Raw genomic sequence first — 17,552 nt, forward strand, 5'->3', positions numbered from 1 at the left:
TTGTCAAACAGAAATGGATATCTGAGCCATATGGTGATTTCTCTTTTTCTATAGTTTGTAACCATTGGATAAGACAGGGATTTGCTGATCTTTGAAGGTTTGGTAGGATTTCATAATTTTGGCTATAGTCTGTGTGTGGGTTTATATGTGGGGATAGTTTTTGAGCATTTCCTCAATTCCTTTTTGGATTCCCAGGATACATTTTTATGATGTATGATTTTCATCTTACTCTTGGAATTTCAAAAATGTTTTCCAATCCTGTTGCCCAGACAAGGCTTTGCTGCAGCCATGTTTGTGAAGGGAAGATGAGGGTATTGCTGCAAACTGCTCCCTGAGATGCATAGAAGGCCATATCCTCAGAAGATGGCTTTGTGAGTACACAGTCAGAACAAGCAGAGTTTACCCATTTTGAGAAGAGTTTCTCAAAGAAGGTGTCCTGAAATGCTTTCTCCTGCTACAAGGATAGACTTGCAAGGAAGCCACTCTTCTTGAGTGCACATAGGATGCCTTCTCTAGAACGCAGAGAGATATGCATTGCAGTCCTGGTTCTTTCTGACTGTCCAGATACATCACTGCAGGGTGGATAAATCTGTGCAGTTCTGGGGTTCATGAATATGAAGCCCACTTGCCTTGTGTGAAATCTTAGGCACATTCTACAGTATCAGCTTTATAAGGAACAAAGTTGATGTATTTTTCTCCTTAATTTTCATATTTCTTAATTGGTTTGGAGTCAAGATGTGGAAGAATGTATTTCCAGGGCCTCTTAAAAATTCAACCAAATTGGAGCAAAACCGTAGGAATGGTTTGGGAGTCAGTGAGACAGAAAAGAGGAGAAGAGCTGTGGATCTGTTCACAGACCCACTCCTGAGGGCAGAGCAAACATGTGCTCTATAAGGGCAGCTTGCTTCAAGAGTTTGATGGGAGAGGGCCTCTGCTGTGCAACTTGTTTGTTCATCCAACCTCACTAATCACGGAAATGATTCTCTAGGTAGAGGAGTGAGTGTATATAGAGAGGCCTCATGGGTTTGGTCATGTCTGTTCCTCCACGTAGGAGATAAAATATCAGGAATGGAGGATAAAAATTCCCCAGGAAAAACCAATGTATGGTTTAAATGACTTAGTTTTCTGCCTATTAAATGTCCTAGGTTTGCCTCCCTGAAATCACTCTGAGATTTCTTCATTGACATTTTTCTGTATGTATCTACATCATTCAGTCATGTAAGAGACAGTTTATTTCTTTGCAGATGGCTAACTGCTTAGTGTGGACTGTGATCGTATACGTTAAGTTCACCCTCAGAGGGAGGGCTAACTCATCTCCCCAGAACCTTAGGATATTTTTCTGGGTCTCCATGTTCTAATAATATGTCCCCGGTGGTGGTTTAGTTGCTAAGTTGTGTCCGACTCTTGCGACCCCATGGACTGTAGCCTGCCAGGCTCCTCTTTCCATAGGATTTCTCAGGTTAGAATACTGGAGTGGGTTTCCTTCTCCAGGGGATCTTCCCGACCTAGGGATCAAAACCCTCCACCCCTCCCCTACATTGCAGGCAGATTCTTTTACCGCTGAGCCACCAGGGAAGCCCCCTACTGTCTCTTTAAGGCAAATGCAATTCCTGACCACAAGCACAGAATTTGTCCCACCATACTCGACAGAAGATTTTTGCTAGTGCCGGGGTCCCAGTCTAGTGGCTCTAATGAGTATGTTTTCTCAGTTGCAGCATGAAGAGCTGAGGTGTTTTACTTTAAGCTAAAGACAAGGGGGTGCAGGAGGGTGAAGGTGTTGGTACTTAAGATGGTGGAGGATCTGCCTGCTCCCTGCGGTTGCTATAGAAACATGACGTCAACGAGGCGACCTTGACGACATTTTAATGGGGACAAAAGCGCCTGGAGAGGAGAGCAGGTGTCGGCCTTAGGTGTTTGGAACTGAGTTGGGAGAGTGAGTTCCTGCGGTGGGCGCTGGACCGCCCTGGGGTGTGGGGAGACAAAGGGATCCACACTCAAGTGGCCGCTTTCCCGCTTTGGGTCTCGGCGGTGCCCCGCTGTCTCGTAGGTAAAGCACTGGGGTCCCGCCCGGCCCCAGTGAGTGCGGTGTCCCGCGCCAGGGGCGTCCTGGAGGTATTTTCCTCCTAATGCAGGAGCGCGGGAGGTGAGACAGGTAGCGACTCTCTCTGAGCCTCAACTTTCCCCTCTGTAAAGTCGGGGTAAGAATGCTTTCCCTCCACAGGATCGCTGAGAACGTTCAGTGCTAACACAGGAGTAAGCCAATGGCCCTGTGGTTGTTGCGGGATCATGAACTTCTGTATGAATTCAGGCCACTTCTTATTACTTTTTCACCTTGTTGATAAGGGATAGATGAGAAAAGGAGAAGAAAAAGGCCATGGTGGGAAGCTCATTGTTAATATCTGGTTGTTACGATCACTACCCTGTTGTTTCAGTGGCATTGTAACTACCCAGTGACTAGCATGGTGTGGGGCACAGTTACTCTGATAAACCGTGGTGATTGCTGGATGTGTCTCTCCCTGTGCAACCCTCATGCCAGTGGCCTTTCTCATCAGGTGTCTGAAGGAGACAGGTTCTGAGGATCAGTGTCCTGTTGACTGATGGAGCTTCTACTCCATGTTCAAGGGCAGCAGTCCTCAGGAGACCCCAACACTTCACATCTTCAGTTGGATATGACGCCTGACTCAAGTGAGTTCATAGATCTGACAAAAGCACGTTGTGGGATATCTCTGTAAGTTTCACAAACTAGCCTAAAAGTAGCTACTTTGATCTCATCATGGGAATGAGTTTGGCAGGTGGGATTTCATTCCATCAGCTGCTACATGCTTTTTAGTAACTCTTGAGGCCCATCTGAGAGAAGACTTTTTTCCTTTGTGATGAAAAGCAATGGTTGTCCAATTGGGGAGGCAGTTTATCTTTAACATTCATTTGTAATAAATATAGTTAAATTAAATAAGTAAACATACCTTACAAATAATGATAATCAGTGATTCCCTTGTGTCTCTCAGATGGGTATGCAAATATGCAGTTGTTAGATCTTCCTAACAATTTGACATTGTAATGTAGATTGTTCCCTGTTGCAAATAGGTTTTAGTCCCTTTTATAATGACATGTGTGTTTTTAGAAATACAGACAATTTCCAAGTGCTGGTTTAAAATGTCAGCCGTAGAATTTATTATTTAAAAGCAAGCAGTTTTGCTTTAGAGTTTGTCCTAACAAAATGATACTCAGCCACATTGCCTGAAAGAACCAATTCTGTTAAATATCATTATGATTTCCCTGGGATGTAATATTTTTATTTCTATACTTCAGAAAGAAATGAACATCAACTTACCCTAAATATTTGGGTATATTTTATTGCATATGATTATTTTGGTTATATGGAGCATGCCCCATTTGATAAGATATATATATATATATAAATATATTATATAAATCATATAAATATATATAAGATATATTTGATAAAATGTGTTAATACCACAAGAGCACAACTGTAGGGAGTTTTCACCTGATTAATTGCATCAGAGAATTATGAATATATCAATATATTTCAAATATTTTACTGAGGTATGGTCAACATACAATAATACTGTGGATATTTAAAATATATGCTCTAAGTTTTGATACATGTATGCACCTGTGAATCTAATACTACAGTCAAGATAATGAATATATCTATCATTTCAATAGGCTTCCTTATGCTCCTTGGTAATATGCCCATCAAGCTCTCCTTTGCCTCTCTCTCTACTTCAACCTACCTCATTCACAGGCATCCAGTGACTTTTGTCACTATAGATTAGTTTCCCTTTTCTGTAATGTCGAAATATCCCATTATTTGGATATATGACAATTTGTTGTCCATTCACCTGTTAATGAATATTTGGGTTATTTCCAATTTGAGGCTCTTGGAAATAAACCTTCTATGAACATTTGTATATAATTCTTTCCTGGGACATATATTTTCTCTTTCTATGTAAGTACTTACAAGCACAATGGTTGGTAAAATTGGTAGTTGTAAAATTAACTATCTAAGAAACTGCTAGACTTTTTTCCTAAGTAGTCAGAGCATTTTTCATTGCCACCAGCAGTGTATGAGATATGAGGGTTCCATCCTCCACAACCTTGCCAATATTTGGTATGGTCATTCTTTTTAATTTTTGACTTTCTCAGAGGGGTGTAGTGATTTCTCATAGTTTTCTTTTATATTTTCCTAATGACTAATGATGATGAGCATCTTTTCATGTGCTTGTTTGACAGGTGTTTATCTTAGGTAAACTATCTGTTCAAATCTTTTGTCCACTTATTTATTGAAGTGTCTGTTTTCTACCGACCTTTGTGAGATTTTTGATTCTGGATGGCAGATCTGCAAATTACAAATATTTTCTCTCATTCATTCAATGGCTTGTCTTTTTATTCTCTCAACAGTGTTCTTAGAAGAACGTAAGTTTGAATTTTGTGGAAATTCAGTGCATCAGTTTGTTCATTTATGGTTTTGAATTTGCTTTTGATGTCATATCTAAGAAACCTTTACCAAACCTAAGGTCACAAGAATTTTCTACTGTATTTTTCTAGAGTTTTAGAATAGTTTTAGCTTTTATGTTCATGTCAGGGATTCTTTTTGAGTTAACTTGTGTATGTAGTGCATTATATGAATCAAACTTCACATTCAGATGCTCAGTCGTGTCCTGCGACCCTGATGAACCATAGCTTGCCAGGCTTTTCTGCCCATGGGATTTCCTAGGCAAGAATACTGGAGTGGGATGCCATTTCCTCCTTCAGGGGATCTTCCCAACCCAGGGATCAAACCTGCATCTCTTGCATTTCCTGCATTGGCAGGTGGATTCTTCACCACTAGTGCCACCTGGGAAGCCCCATCGATCACAGTCTATATTTGTGCATATGGCTATCCAATTGTCCAGTTCCATTTGTTGAATAGACTCCTTTTTCCACTGAATTGCCTTTGTGGCTTTGTTGAAAATCAGTTGCCCGTATATGTGTGGGTCTATTTCTGGAATTTTAATTTTTTTCCTTTGATATACATTCCTACCTTCATCCCACTACCACAGTGCCTTGATTACTATAGATTTATGAGTTTTGAAATAAGAAAGTGCTTATCCTCCAACATTTTCCTTCTTTTCAAAGTTGCTTTTTGTAGACTAAGCCCTTTGCATTTCAATGACTTTTTAGAATAAATCAATTTCTTTAAAAAAAAAAAAAAGAACACTTGGGTTTTTATTAGGATTGCAAGGAATCTCAGTTTGGGAAGAATAGACATCACAATACTGAGTCCTCTGACCATGGAGGATGATATATCCCTTCATTTATTTAGGCCTGCTTTAATTTTTCTCAGCAGTGTTTTACAGTGTTCAGAGTTTAGGCCTTGCACATTTGTGGATGCAGATGTACACTATAGATTATCTCTATGTAGTTCATACTTTTTGATGATATTGTCATGTCATGTCATTATCATATGTCATGTCATGTCATTGTCATATTACACTTTCCAGGTAATTATATTTTCACTGAATGTGTCAGTAGCTGACTATTGCTGGGAAATCTTTGTGGTTTAAAGCACAGGTTACTCTAGGATGGAAAAGATACTTGAGTTTTAATACCTATATTAGTCAGAGTTCTCAAAGAGAACCAATGGGATGTATATATAGAGAGATTTATTTTAAGGAAGTGACTTATTAGTTTGTGCAGTCTGGTGGGGGAAGCTGGCAAGCTGGAGACTCAGGAAAGACTTTTAGTTGAATCTGGAGGTAGTCTGCTGGTGAGTCATGAGAAGCTGATGATGGAGATAAAGTCCAGAGGAAGGAATTCCCTGGCAATCCAGGGGTTAGGACTCCACACTTTCACTGCTGAGGGCCTGGGTTCAATCCCTGGTCAGGGAACTAAGATCTCACAAGCCACATGGTGGCATGGCCAAAAAGAAGAAGAAGAAAATCCAAAGGAGCTTAATTGTGAACCCATGTGGAAATGCAATCTGTGGCTGCAGATGGGAAGGGAGGACCAGTGTATTTTTCAGTAATTACATTAACAGAGACACACCAGCTATCAGAGACCTCTGTATGGCAGACTTTAAATTAATAGTACACTAATGTCAGATGTGTAGGCCAGGATTTTTCCAAGGGTGGTCCATAGACAACTTCATCAAAACTGTCCAGGGTGCCTGTTGAAACAGCCAATTTCTGGGCTCACCTTGGGTCTGCTGTATCTAAAATAGGGAGGTGGATTGGGAAGGTGTGTATGTGTTGAATAATTTCTCCTGTTGGTTGTGATATCATCCAAGTTTGAAAAGCACTGCTGTGGCTTTGCACAAAAGTGGTGTTAAAATTTTGAATCCTTTAATGTATAATTTTTGTGTCAACTTCTCCCTTATTCCTTTAATGTATAATTTTTGTGTCAACTTCTCCGTTATACAACTCAAATTTAAATATCTGCATTTGATCCCGGTAGGTAGAAAAGTCCGACGGAAGTTCATATATTCAAAGCTATGGTTTTTCCGATAGTCATGTACGGATGTGAGACAGCTGAGTGCTGAAGAATTGATGCTTTCTAACTGTGGTGCTGGAGAAGACTCTTGAGAGTCCCTTGGACAGCAAAGAGATCAAACCAGTCAATCCTAAAGGAAATCAACCCTGAATATTCATTGGAAAGACTGATGCTGAAGTTGAAGCTCCAATACTCTGGCCACCTGATGCAAAGAACCGACTCATTGGAAAAGACCCTGATGCTGGGAAAGACTGAGGCAGGAGGAGAAGGAGGCGACAGAGGATGAAGAATGTTGGATGTCATCGACTCAATGGACATGAGTTTGAGCAAACTCTGGGAGATAGTGAAAGACAGGGAAGCCTGGTGTGCTGCAGTCCATGGGGTCACAAAGAGTTGGACATGACTGAGTGACTGAACAACAACAAGGTAAAGAGGGAATAATTCATTCTTTTCAGTAATACTTATTCAGCATTTTATATGGGATGGACTGAAGTAGTTTCCCAAGGCTGCCATGACAAAATACCACAAGCTGGGTGGCTTAAACAATAGAAATGTATCATCTCACAGTTCTGGAGGCGAGAAGCCTGAAATCAATGTGTTAAGAGGGCCATGAGCCCTCTGAAACCAGTTGGGGAATCTGTCTGAGCTTCTTCCTAGCTTCTGGTGGCAGTCTTTGCATTTCTTGGCTTGGCGCTGTAGAACTCTAACCTCTGCTTGCATCATCACATGATGTTATCCCTGTTCTTCTGTCTTTATGTGGCTGTCTTATAAGGACACCAGTCACACTGTTTCAGGGACCACACTACTGCAGTATGACTTCATCTTAACTAACTACATCTACAACAGCCATAGTTTCAAGTGAGGTTATTTTAGGAGACACTAGGAGTTAAGACTTCAACATATCTTTTTGGGGTGACATTTCAACCCATCATACTCACTGAAGTAGATCCTGGGGATGCAACACAGTGAATAAGAAAGGGCAATATGCCTAGAACTTTTACTCTAGTTTGAGAAACTGGCAATAAGCAGGGAAACAAATCAATAAGCTGGGCTATTTTGTATGGGAATAAATGCTTGCAACAAAATAAAATCCATTAGTAGAAAATTACAAGGACGGATTGTTGTAGACAGAGTTGTCAGTGAAGCTCTTTCTTAGGATGTAATATTCGAGTTGAGTCCAAATAACAAGCTTTATTAAAGACAAATGGAAACTTTATCAAAGTTTGCATGTCCTTATGAAAATTCTACCATTTATGGAGCTGATATTGTGTGCCTCATACTATTCCAAGTATTTGCATGTATTAATTCAATTTACTATCAAAACAGTAATTCATGATGTAAGGACAGTTGTTCTCCTTAGAGGAGGATACTGAGGCCCAGAGAGGTTCTTTCATTCTCTCACAGTTCAGAGAGAGCCAGCTATCCCAAGGTCTCTGCAGTAGAATTTTTAAAATTATCTAATTCCTCACTGTTTATCCTTGTAGAAACCAAAACACAAGGCAATATTTTTTGCCTTGAACTTCTTTCTTCTATGTCAGTTCTTTATAATTGCTGTTTTTCAGATGAGGCAGTTCAGTGGCTATGAGGTGAAGTAAAAGTGTTTAAATTCATACTGTTTTAAACATTATTTATTATTGAAGGGTAATTGCTTTTACAGAATTTTGCTGTTTTCTATCAAACCTCAACATGAATCAGCCATAGGTTTACATGTGTCTACTCCCTTTTGAACCACCCTCTCATCTCCCTCCCCATCCCACCCCTCTAGGTTGATACAGAGCCCCTGTTTGAGTTTCCTGAGCCATACAGCAAATTCTGTTGGCTGTCTATTTTACATACGGTAATGTAAGTTTCCATGTTACTCTTTCCATACATCTCACCCTCTCCTCCCCTCTCCCCATGTCCATAAGTCTATTCTCTATGTTTCTCCACTGTTGCCCTATAAATAAATTCTTCAGTACCATTTTTCTAGATTCTGTATATATGCATTAGAATATGATATTTATCTCTTTCTGACTCACTTCACTCTGTATAATAGGTTCTAGGTTCATCCACCTCATTAGAACTGAGTCAAATGTGTTCTTTTTTATGGCTGAGTAATATTCCACTGTGTATATGTACCACAACTTCTTTATCCATTCATCTGTTGATAGACATGTAGGTTGCTTCCTCATTCTAGCTATTGTAAATAGTGCTGCCATGAACAATGGGATACATGTGTCTCTTTTAATTGTAGTTTCCTCAGGGTATATGCCTAGGAGTGGGATTGCTGGGTCATATGGTGGTTTTATTCCTAGTTTTTTAAGGAATCTCCATACTATCTTCCATAGTGGCTGTATCAATTTACATTCCCACCAACAGTGCAAGAGAGTTCCCTTTTCTCCACACCCTCTCCAGCATTTATTGTTTGTAGACTTTTTGATGATGGCCATTCTGACTGGTGTGAGGTGATATCTCATTGTAGTTTTGATTTGCGTTTCTCTAATAATGAGCAATGTTGAGCATCTTTTCATGTTTGTTAGCCATCTGTATGTCTTCTTTGGAGAAATGTCTGTTTAGGTCTTTTTCCCACTTTTTGATTGGGTTGTTTGTTTTTCTGGTATTGAGTTGCATGAGCTGCTTGTATATTTTGGAAATTAATCCTTTGTCAGTTGTTTCATTTGCTATTATTTTCTCCCATTCTGAGGGTTGTCTTTTCACCTTGCTTGTAGTTTCCTTTGCTGTGCAAAAGCTTTTATGTTTAATCAGGTCCTGCTTGCTTAGTTTTGTTTTTATTTCCACTACTCTAGGAGGTGGTCATAGAGGATCTTGCTTTGATTTATGTCATCCAATGTTCTGCCTATGTTTTCCTCTAAGAGTTTTATAGTTTTTGGTCTTACATGTAGGTCTTTGATCCATTTTGAGTTTATCTTTGTGTATGGTGTTAGGAGGTGTTCTCATTTCCTTCTTTTACATGTAACTGTCCAGTTTTCACAGCACCATTATTTGAAGAGGCTATCTTTGCCCCATTGTATATTCTTGCCTCCTTTGTCAAAAATAAGGTACCCATAGGTGCATGGGTTTATTTCTGGGCTTTCTATCTTGTTCCATTGGTCTATATTTCTGTTTTTGTGCCAGTACCATACTGTCTTGATGACTGTAGCTTTGTAGTATAATCTGAAGTCAGGAAGGTTGATTCCTCCAGCTCCATTCTTCTTTCTCAAGACTGCTTTGGCTATTCGGGGTCTTTTGTGTTTCCATGTTTTGTGAAATTTTTTGTTCTAGTTCTGTGAAAAACACCATTGGTAATTTGATAGGGATCACATTGAATCTGTAGATTGCATTTGGTAGTGTAGTCATTTTCACAATATTGATTCTTCCTACCCAGGAACATGGAATATCTCTCCATCTGTTTATGTCATCTTTGATTTCTTTCATTAGTGTCTTATAATTTTCTGTGTACAGTTCTTTTGTCTTCTTAGGTAAGTTTATTCCTAGATATTTAAGTTCTTTTTGTTGCAATGGTGAATGGGATTGATTCCTTAATTTCTCTTTCTGATTTTTCATTGTTAGTATATAGAAATGCAAGTGATTTCTGTGTATTGATTTTGTATCCTGCAGCTTTGCTAAATTCACTGATTAGTTTAGTTTTAGTTTAGTTCCTCAGGCGTGTCCTACTCTTTGCAACCCCATGGATTGTAGCCTACCAGGCTCCTCTGTCCACGGGATTTTCCAGGCAAGAGTACTGGAGTGGGTTGCCATTTCCTTCTCCAGAGGATCTTCCTGACCCAGGGATTGAACCCAGGTCTCCCACATTGTAGGCAGACACTTTACTGTCTGAGCCACCAGGGAAGTCTAATTCACTGATTAGATTTAGTCATTTTCTGATACTATCTTTATGGTTTTCTGTGTACTGTATCATGTCATCTGCAAACAGCGAGAGCTTTTCTTCTTCTTTTCCAATCTGGATTCCTTTAATTTCTTTTTCTTCTCTGATTTCTGTAGCTAGGACTTCCAGAACTATGTTGAATAACAGTGGTGAAAGTGGACACCCTTGTCTTGTTCCTGATCTTAGGGGGAATGCTTTCAGTTTTCACCATTGAGAATAATGTTTGCTGTAGGCTTATTATATATGGCCTTTACTATGTTGAGGTAGGTTCCTTCTATGCCCATTTTTGAAGAGTTTTAATCATAAATGGGTGCTGAATTTTGTCAAAGGCTTTTTCTGCATCTATTGAGATTGTCATATGGTTTTTATCTTTCAATTTGTTAATATGGTGTATCACATTGGTTGATTTGCATATATTGAAGAATCCTTGCATCCCTGGAATAAACCCAACTTGATCATGGTGTATGAGCTTTTTGATGTATTGCTGAATTCTGTTTGCTAAAATTTTGTTGAGGATTTTTGCATCTGTGTTCATCAGTGATATTGGCCTGTAGTTTTCTTTTTTGTGTTGTCTTTGTCTGGTTTTGGTATCAGGGTGATGGTGGCCTCATAGAATGAGTCTTTGGAAGTGTTCCTTCCTCTGCAACTTTTTGAAAGAGTTTTAGAAGGATAGGCATTAGCTCTTCTCTAAATGTTTGATAGAATTCTCCTGTGAAGCCATCTGGTCCTGGGTTTTTGTTTTGGAGAGACTTTTGATCACAGCTTCAATTTCAGTGCTTGTAATTGGCTTGTTCATAATTTCTATTTCTTCCTGCTTCAGTCTTGGAAGATTGAACTTTTCTAAGAATTTTCCATTTCTTCCAGGTTACCTATTTTATTGCCATATAATTGTTCATGATAGTCTCTTATAATCCTTTGTATTTCTGCATTGTCTGTTATAACCTCTCCTTTTTCGTTTCTAATTTTGTTGATTTGATTCTCCTCTCTTTTTTTTCTTGATGAGTCTGGCTAAAGATTTGTTTATCTTCTCAAAGAACCAGCTTTTAGTTTTATTAATCTTTACTATTGTTTCTTTCATTTCTTTTTCATTTATTTCTGCTCAGATCTTTATGATTTCTTTCCTTCTACTAATTTTTTTTTTTGTTCTTCTTTTTCCAGTTGTTTTAGGTGTAAAGTTAGGTTGTCTATTTGATGTTTTTCTTGTTTCTTGAGGTAGGATTGTATTGCTATAAACTTCCCTCTTAGAACTGCTTTTGCTGCATCCCATAGGTTTTGAGTTGTTGTGTTTTCATTGTCATTTGTTTCTAGAATTTTTTTTATTTCCCTTTTGATTTCTTCAGTAACCTGTTGGTTATTTAGAAATGTGTTGTTTAATCTCCATGTGTTTGTGTTTCTTATAGTTTTTTTCTTGTAATTGATATCTAGTCTCATAGCATTGTGGTCGGAGAAGATGCTTGATACAATTTCAATTTTCTTAAATTTACTGAGGTTTGATTTGTGACCCAAGATGTGGTCTATCCTGGAGAATGTTCCATGTTCACTTGAGAAGAAGGTGTATTCTTCTGCATTTGGATGGAATGTCCTGAAGATATCAATGAGATCCATCTCATCTAATGTATCATTTAAGACTTGTGTTTCCTTATTAATTTTCTGTTTTGATGATCTGTCCATTGGTGTGAGTGGGGTGTTAAAGTCTCCTACTATTATTGTGTTACTGTCAATTTCTCCTTTGATGTCTGTTAGTGTTTGTCTTCTGTATTGAGGTGCTCCTATGTTGGGTGCATAGATGTTTACAATTGTTATGTCTTCCTCTTGGATTGATCCCTTGATCATTATGTAGTGTCCTTCCTTATCTCTTGTAATCTTTTTATTTTAAGGTCTATTTTGTCTATTTTGTCTGATATGAGGATTGCTACTCCAGCTTTCTTTTGCTTCCCATTTGCATGGAATATATTTTTCCATCCTCTCACTTTCAGTCTATATGTGTCTTTAGGTCTGAAGTGGGTTTCTTGTAGACAGCATATATATGGGTCTTGTTTTTGTATCCATTCAGCCAGTCTGTGTCTTTTGGTTGGAGCATTTAATTCATTTACATTTAAAGTAATTATTGATATATATGTTTCCTATTGCCATTTTCTTAATTGTTTGGGGTTGATTTTGTAGATCTTTTTTCTTCTCTTGTATTTCTTGACTATGTAAGTCCCTTTAACATTTGTTGTAAAGCTGGTTTGGTGGTACTGAATTCTCTTAACTTTTGCTTGTCTGAAAAGCTTTTTATTTCTCCATCAATTTTGAATGAGATCCTTGCCAGGTACAGTAATCTTGGTTGTAGATTTTCCCTTTCAGTACTTTAAATATATCCTGCCATTCCCTTCTGGCCTGCAGAGTTTCTGCTGAAAGATCAGCTGTTAAGCATATGGGGTTTCCCTTGTATGTTACTTGTTGCTTTTCCCTTGCTGCTTTTAATATTCTTTCTTTGTGTTTAGTCTTTGTTAGTTTGATTAGTATGTGTCTTGGCATGTTTCTCCTTGGGTTTATCCTGTATGGGACTCTTTGTGCCTCTTGGACTTGATTGACTATTTCCTTTTCCATGTTGGGGAAATTTTCAAGTATAATCTCTTCAAAAATTTTCTCATACTCTTTCTTTTTCTCTTCTTCTTCTGGGACCCCTATAATTCGAATGTTGGTGTGTTTGATATTATCCCAGAGGTCTCTGAGACTGTCCTCAGTTCTTTTCATTCTTTTTATTTTGCTCTTCAGAAGTTATCTAGAACATTTTATCTTCCAGCTCACTGATTCGTCATTTTGCTTCAGATAGTCTGCTATTGATTCCTTCTAGAGCATTTTTAATTTCAGTAATTGTTTTGTTTGTCTCTGTATGTTTATTCTTTAATTCTTCTACATCTTTGTTAATTGATTCTTGCATTTTCTCAATTTTGTTTTCAAGGTTTTTGATCATCTTTACTATCACTATTCTGAATTATTTTTCAGGTAGTTTGCCTATTTCCTCTTCATTTATTTCGACTTCTGTGTTTCTACTTTGTTCATTTGTGCAGTATTTCTCTGCCTTTTCATTTTTTATTTTTTTTTAACTTATTGTGTTTGAGGTCCCCTTTTCCCAGGACCTTCAAGGAAAGTTGAATTCTTTCCTTGAAGAAGATTGAATTCTTTCTTCCTTTTGGTTTCTGCCCTCCTAAGGTTGGTCCAGTGGTTTGTGTGAGCTTCCTATAGGGTGAGATTTGTGCTGAGTTTTTGTTTGTTTGTTTGTTTGTTTGTTTTTTCCTCTGATGGGCAAGGCTGAGTGAGGTGGTAATCCTGTCTGCTGATGACTGGGTTTGTATTTTTGTTTTGTTTGTTGTTTAGATGAGGTGTCCTGCACAGGGTGCTACTGGTGGTTGGGTGATGCTGGGTCTTGTATTCAAGTGGTTTCCTTTGTGTGAGTTCTCACTATTTGATACTCCCTAGGGTTAGTTCTCTGGTAGTCTAGGGTCTTGGAGTCAGTGCTCCCACTCCAAAGGCTCAGGGCTTGATCTCTGGTCAGGAATGAAGATTCCACAAGTGGTTTGTTATGACATTAAGTGAGATTAAAACAAATATCCAAAAACGAGAGTCCAAAGATGAACCCCAGAAAAATGGCAGTTACACAATCAGGCAGTTCAGTTCATTCACTCAGTCATGTGTGATTCTCTGTGACCCCATGGACTGCAGCTCGCCAGGCCTCCCTGTCCATCACCAACTCCCAGAGTTTACTCAAACTCATGTCCATTGAGTCAGTGATGCCATCTAACCATCTCATCCTCTGTTGTCCCCTTCTCCTCCTGCCTTCAATCTTTCCCAGCATCAGGGTCTTTTCCAATGAGTCAGTTCTTCGTATCAGGTGGCCAAAGTATTGGAGTTTCAGCTTCAACATCAGTCCTTCCAATGAATATTCAGGACTGATTTCCTTTAGGATGGACTGGTTGGATCTCCTTGCTGTCCAAGGGACTCTCAAGAGTCTTCTCCAACACTACAGTTCAAAAGCATCAATTCTTCGGCACTCAGCTTTCTTTATAGTCCAACTCTCACATCCATACATGACTACTGGAAAACCATAGCTTTGACTAGATGGACCTTTGTTGTCAAAGTAATGTCTCTGCTTTTTAATATGCTGTCTAGTTTGGTCATAACTTTTCTTCCAAGGAGTAAGTGTCTTTTAATTTCATGGCTGCAGTCACCATCTGCAGTGATTTTGGAGCCCAAAAAAATAAAGTCTGTCACTGTTTCCCCATCTATTTGCCATGAAGTGATGGGACCAGATGCCATGATCTTAGTTTTCTGAATGTTGAGCTTTAAGCCAGCTTTTTCACTCTCCTCTTTCACTTTCATCAAGAGGCTCTTTAGTTCTTTGCTTTCTGCCATAAGGGTGGTGTCATCTGCATATCTGAGGTTATTGATATTTCTCCCAGCAATCCTGATTCCAGCTTTTTTTTCATACAGTCCAGCATTTCTCATGATGTACTCTGCATATAAGTTAAATGAAGATAGTGACAATATACAGCCTTGACATACTCCTTTCCCTATTTGGACTAGTCTGTTGTTCCATATCCATTCTAACTGTTGCTTCCTGACCTGCATACAGATTTCTCAAGGAGGCAGGTCAGGTGGTCTGGTATTCCCATCTCTTTAAGAATTTTCCACAGTTTGTGGTGATCCACACAGTCAAAGGCTTTGGCATAGTCAATAAAGCAGAAATAGATGTTTTCTGGAACTCTCTTGCTTTTCTGATAACCCAATGCACATTGGCAATTTGATCTCTGGTTCCTCTGCTTTTTCTAAACCAGCTTGGACATCTGGAAGTTCATGGTTCATGTACTGTTGAATCCTGTCTTGGAGAATTTTGAACATTACTTTACTAGCGTCAAAATCAGGCAAGTAATAATTAAAATAATGGAATATACACATAAACAAAGTCAAAACAGTTCAACAAAAATAAAGTAGCAATAGATTGACTTGGCGAACAAAGGAAATGAGAAATTGTATTTAACAATTAAGAACAAAAAGGAGAAACTGGAAAATAAAACTAAAGCAAGGAGCCAAGTGGGCAATAAAGCAATGAAAACAAAATAACAGAGGAAGAGCTAAGATGGTGGAGGAATAGGATGGAGAGACCACTTTCTCCCCCACAAATTCATTGAAAGATCATTTGAACGCTGAGCAAACTCCACAAAACAACTTCTGATCGCTAGCAGAGGACATCAGGCACCCAGAAAAGCAGCCCATCGCCTTCAAAAGGAGGTAGGACAAAATAGAAATGATAATAAAAGAGACAATAGAGTTAGGGAAGGAGATCCATCTTGGGAAGGGAGTCTTAAAGAGGAAGTTTCCAAACACCAGGAAACTCTCTCACTGGCGGGTCTGGGGGAAGTTTTCGAAATCTCAGAGGGCAACCTAACTGGGAGGAAAAATAAATAAAACCCACAGATTACATGCCTAAAAGCAACTCCCAGCAGAAAAGTACCCCAGACGCTTGCATCCGCCACCAGCAAGTGGGGGCGGAACGGAGAGGAGCGGGTGGCATTGCTTAGGGTAAGGACCGGGCCTGAATGCCCTGAGGGCAATCGGAGGGAGCTAACATGAGACAGCAACTTAAACTGTGGGATAACAAGAGAGAGAGAGAATTAACCTGGGAAAAGCCCTAAGGCACTACCCACCCGTTCCCAGAACAAAGGACTGAGTGAATACCAGAGAAGAGCTAGCCAGCTGCGGACTGGCCCATCCCCCACCAGAGGCAGGAGACAGGAGAGAGGGGAAGGGGCAAACTCGGCCCCAGAGATGGCATCCCCTACCAAACTGCAAACAGGTTTCCAGTTTCTAACCAAAGACTTCCTGAGATTCTGGATGGTTGACATCTGCCAGGAGGGTCGCAGCCAGAGATCAGCTCCCCAGAAGAGACACAAGATGCACTGGACCTGGTGCGCCCAGAAACTGAGGCTGGGACCGTGGAGGGAATAAGGCGCACTGCACCTGGGGAGAGTGTGCTCATCAAGCTCCTGGTTGCCTGAGCTGCTCGGACGGGGAAGGCACAAAATGCAGGCCCAACTGAGTCTGCGCCTTTGTGGAGTACCCGAGAACCTGAACCTGAGCGGCTTAGGCCTGGGAAGTGCACGCAACTCAGGGCCCGCTCCCTGTAGAGCAGCCTGGAGCCTGAGCAGTGTAGATGGGGAAAGCACACATGCTGTGAGCAGGGGCAAACCCAGTGTGGCCAGAACACTGCGAGCACTCCCCACACACGCCAGTGATGTTTGTCTGCAGTGCCCCTCCCTCCCCACAGCACGACTGAACAAGCGAACCTAAACAAGAGACCACCTCCACCACTTTGTGTCAGGGCAGAAATTAGATACTGAAGAGACCTGCAAACAAGCCGAATAAACAAAGGGAACCACTTGAGAAGTGACAGGTGCGTCTATGGCCATACCACCCTGAACGCGCCCGATCTTGTCTGATCTCAGAAGCTAAGCAGGGTCGGGCCTGGTTAGTACTTGGATGGGAGAAGTGACAGGTGCAATAGATTAAAATCCCTGTAGTTAACACTGATTACACTAGAAGGGGCCTATAGATATTGAGAGGTGTAACGTGGAACAAGGAGCTATCTGAAACTGAATCGAACCCACACTGCCCGCAACAGGTCCAGAGAAATTCCTAGATATATTTTTACTATTATTATATTTTTAATTTAAAAAAAACCTTTTTTCTCTTTCTTTTCTTTTAAGTCCACTGTTACTCCTCTATTACTCCTTAGTTTTCATTTTCATAACCCACTATAACCTGGCAAAAAAATAAATAAATAAATGACGGACCCTATTTTTAAAGCAAACTTCATATATTTTTCCTAAATTTTTTGTTTTTGTTTTTTCTAATATTGTATTTTTAAGAGTCTAATGTCTACTCTATATTTTTAATCTTTGTTTTCCAGTATTTGATATCAATTTTGGACAATAAGAATCCAAACTTCAGTACCCATTTTAACTCAGGAGTGTGATTACTGGTTTGATCACTCTCTCCCCCTTTTGACTCTCCTTTTTCTCCCCCAGATCACCTCTATTTCCTCCCTCCCTGTTCTCTTCTCAATCCAGTTCTGTGAATCTCTGTGGGTGGTTCTGGGCTGCGGAGAACACTTAGGGAACAGAGTACTGCCTAGATCTGTCTCTCTCCT

The 17,552-nt window shown here is 39.7% G+C and overlaps 1 long non-coding RNA gene across 1 annotated transcript in view; it reads left to right on the plus strand.

The window, feature by feature from the left end:
- The window catches only part of LOC139034226 (uncharacterized), a 49,978-nt gene that overhangs the window by 8,935 nt on the left and 23,491 nt on the right, over window positions 1–17,552 (plus strand). Inside the window, exons 2-3 of the long non-coding RNA XR_011486645.1 lie at window positions 2,553–2,685; window positions 6,460–6,921. This is a non-coding gene — a long non-coding RNA (uncharacterized lncRNA). The remainder of the gene's footprint in view (window positions 1–2,552; window positions 2,686–6,459; window positions 6,922–17,552) is intronic.

The sequence above is a fragment of the Odocoileus virginianus genome, unplaced genomic scaffold (assembly GCF_023699985.2).
Source record: "Odocoileus virginianus isolate 20LAN1187 ecotype Illinois unplaced genomic scaffold, Ovbor_1.2 Unplaced_Contig_56, whole genome shotgun sequence".
NCBI classification, from domain to species: Eukaryota; Metazoa; Chordata; class Mammalia; order Artiodactyla; family Cervidae; genus Odocoileus; species Odocoileus virginianus.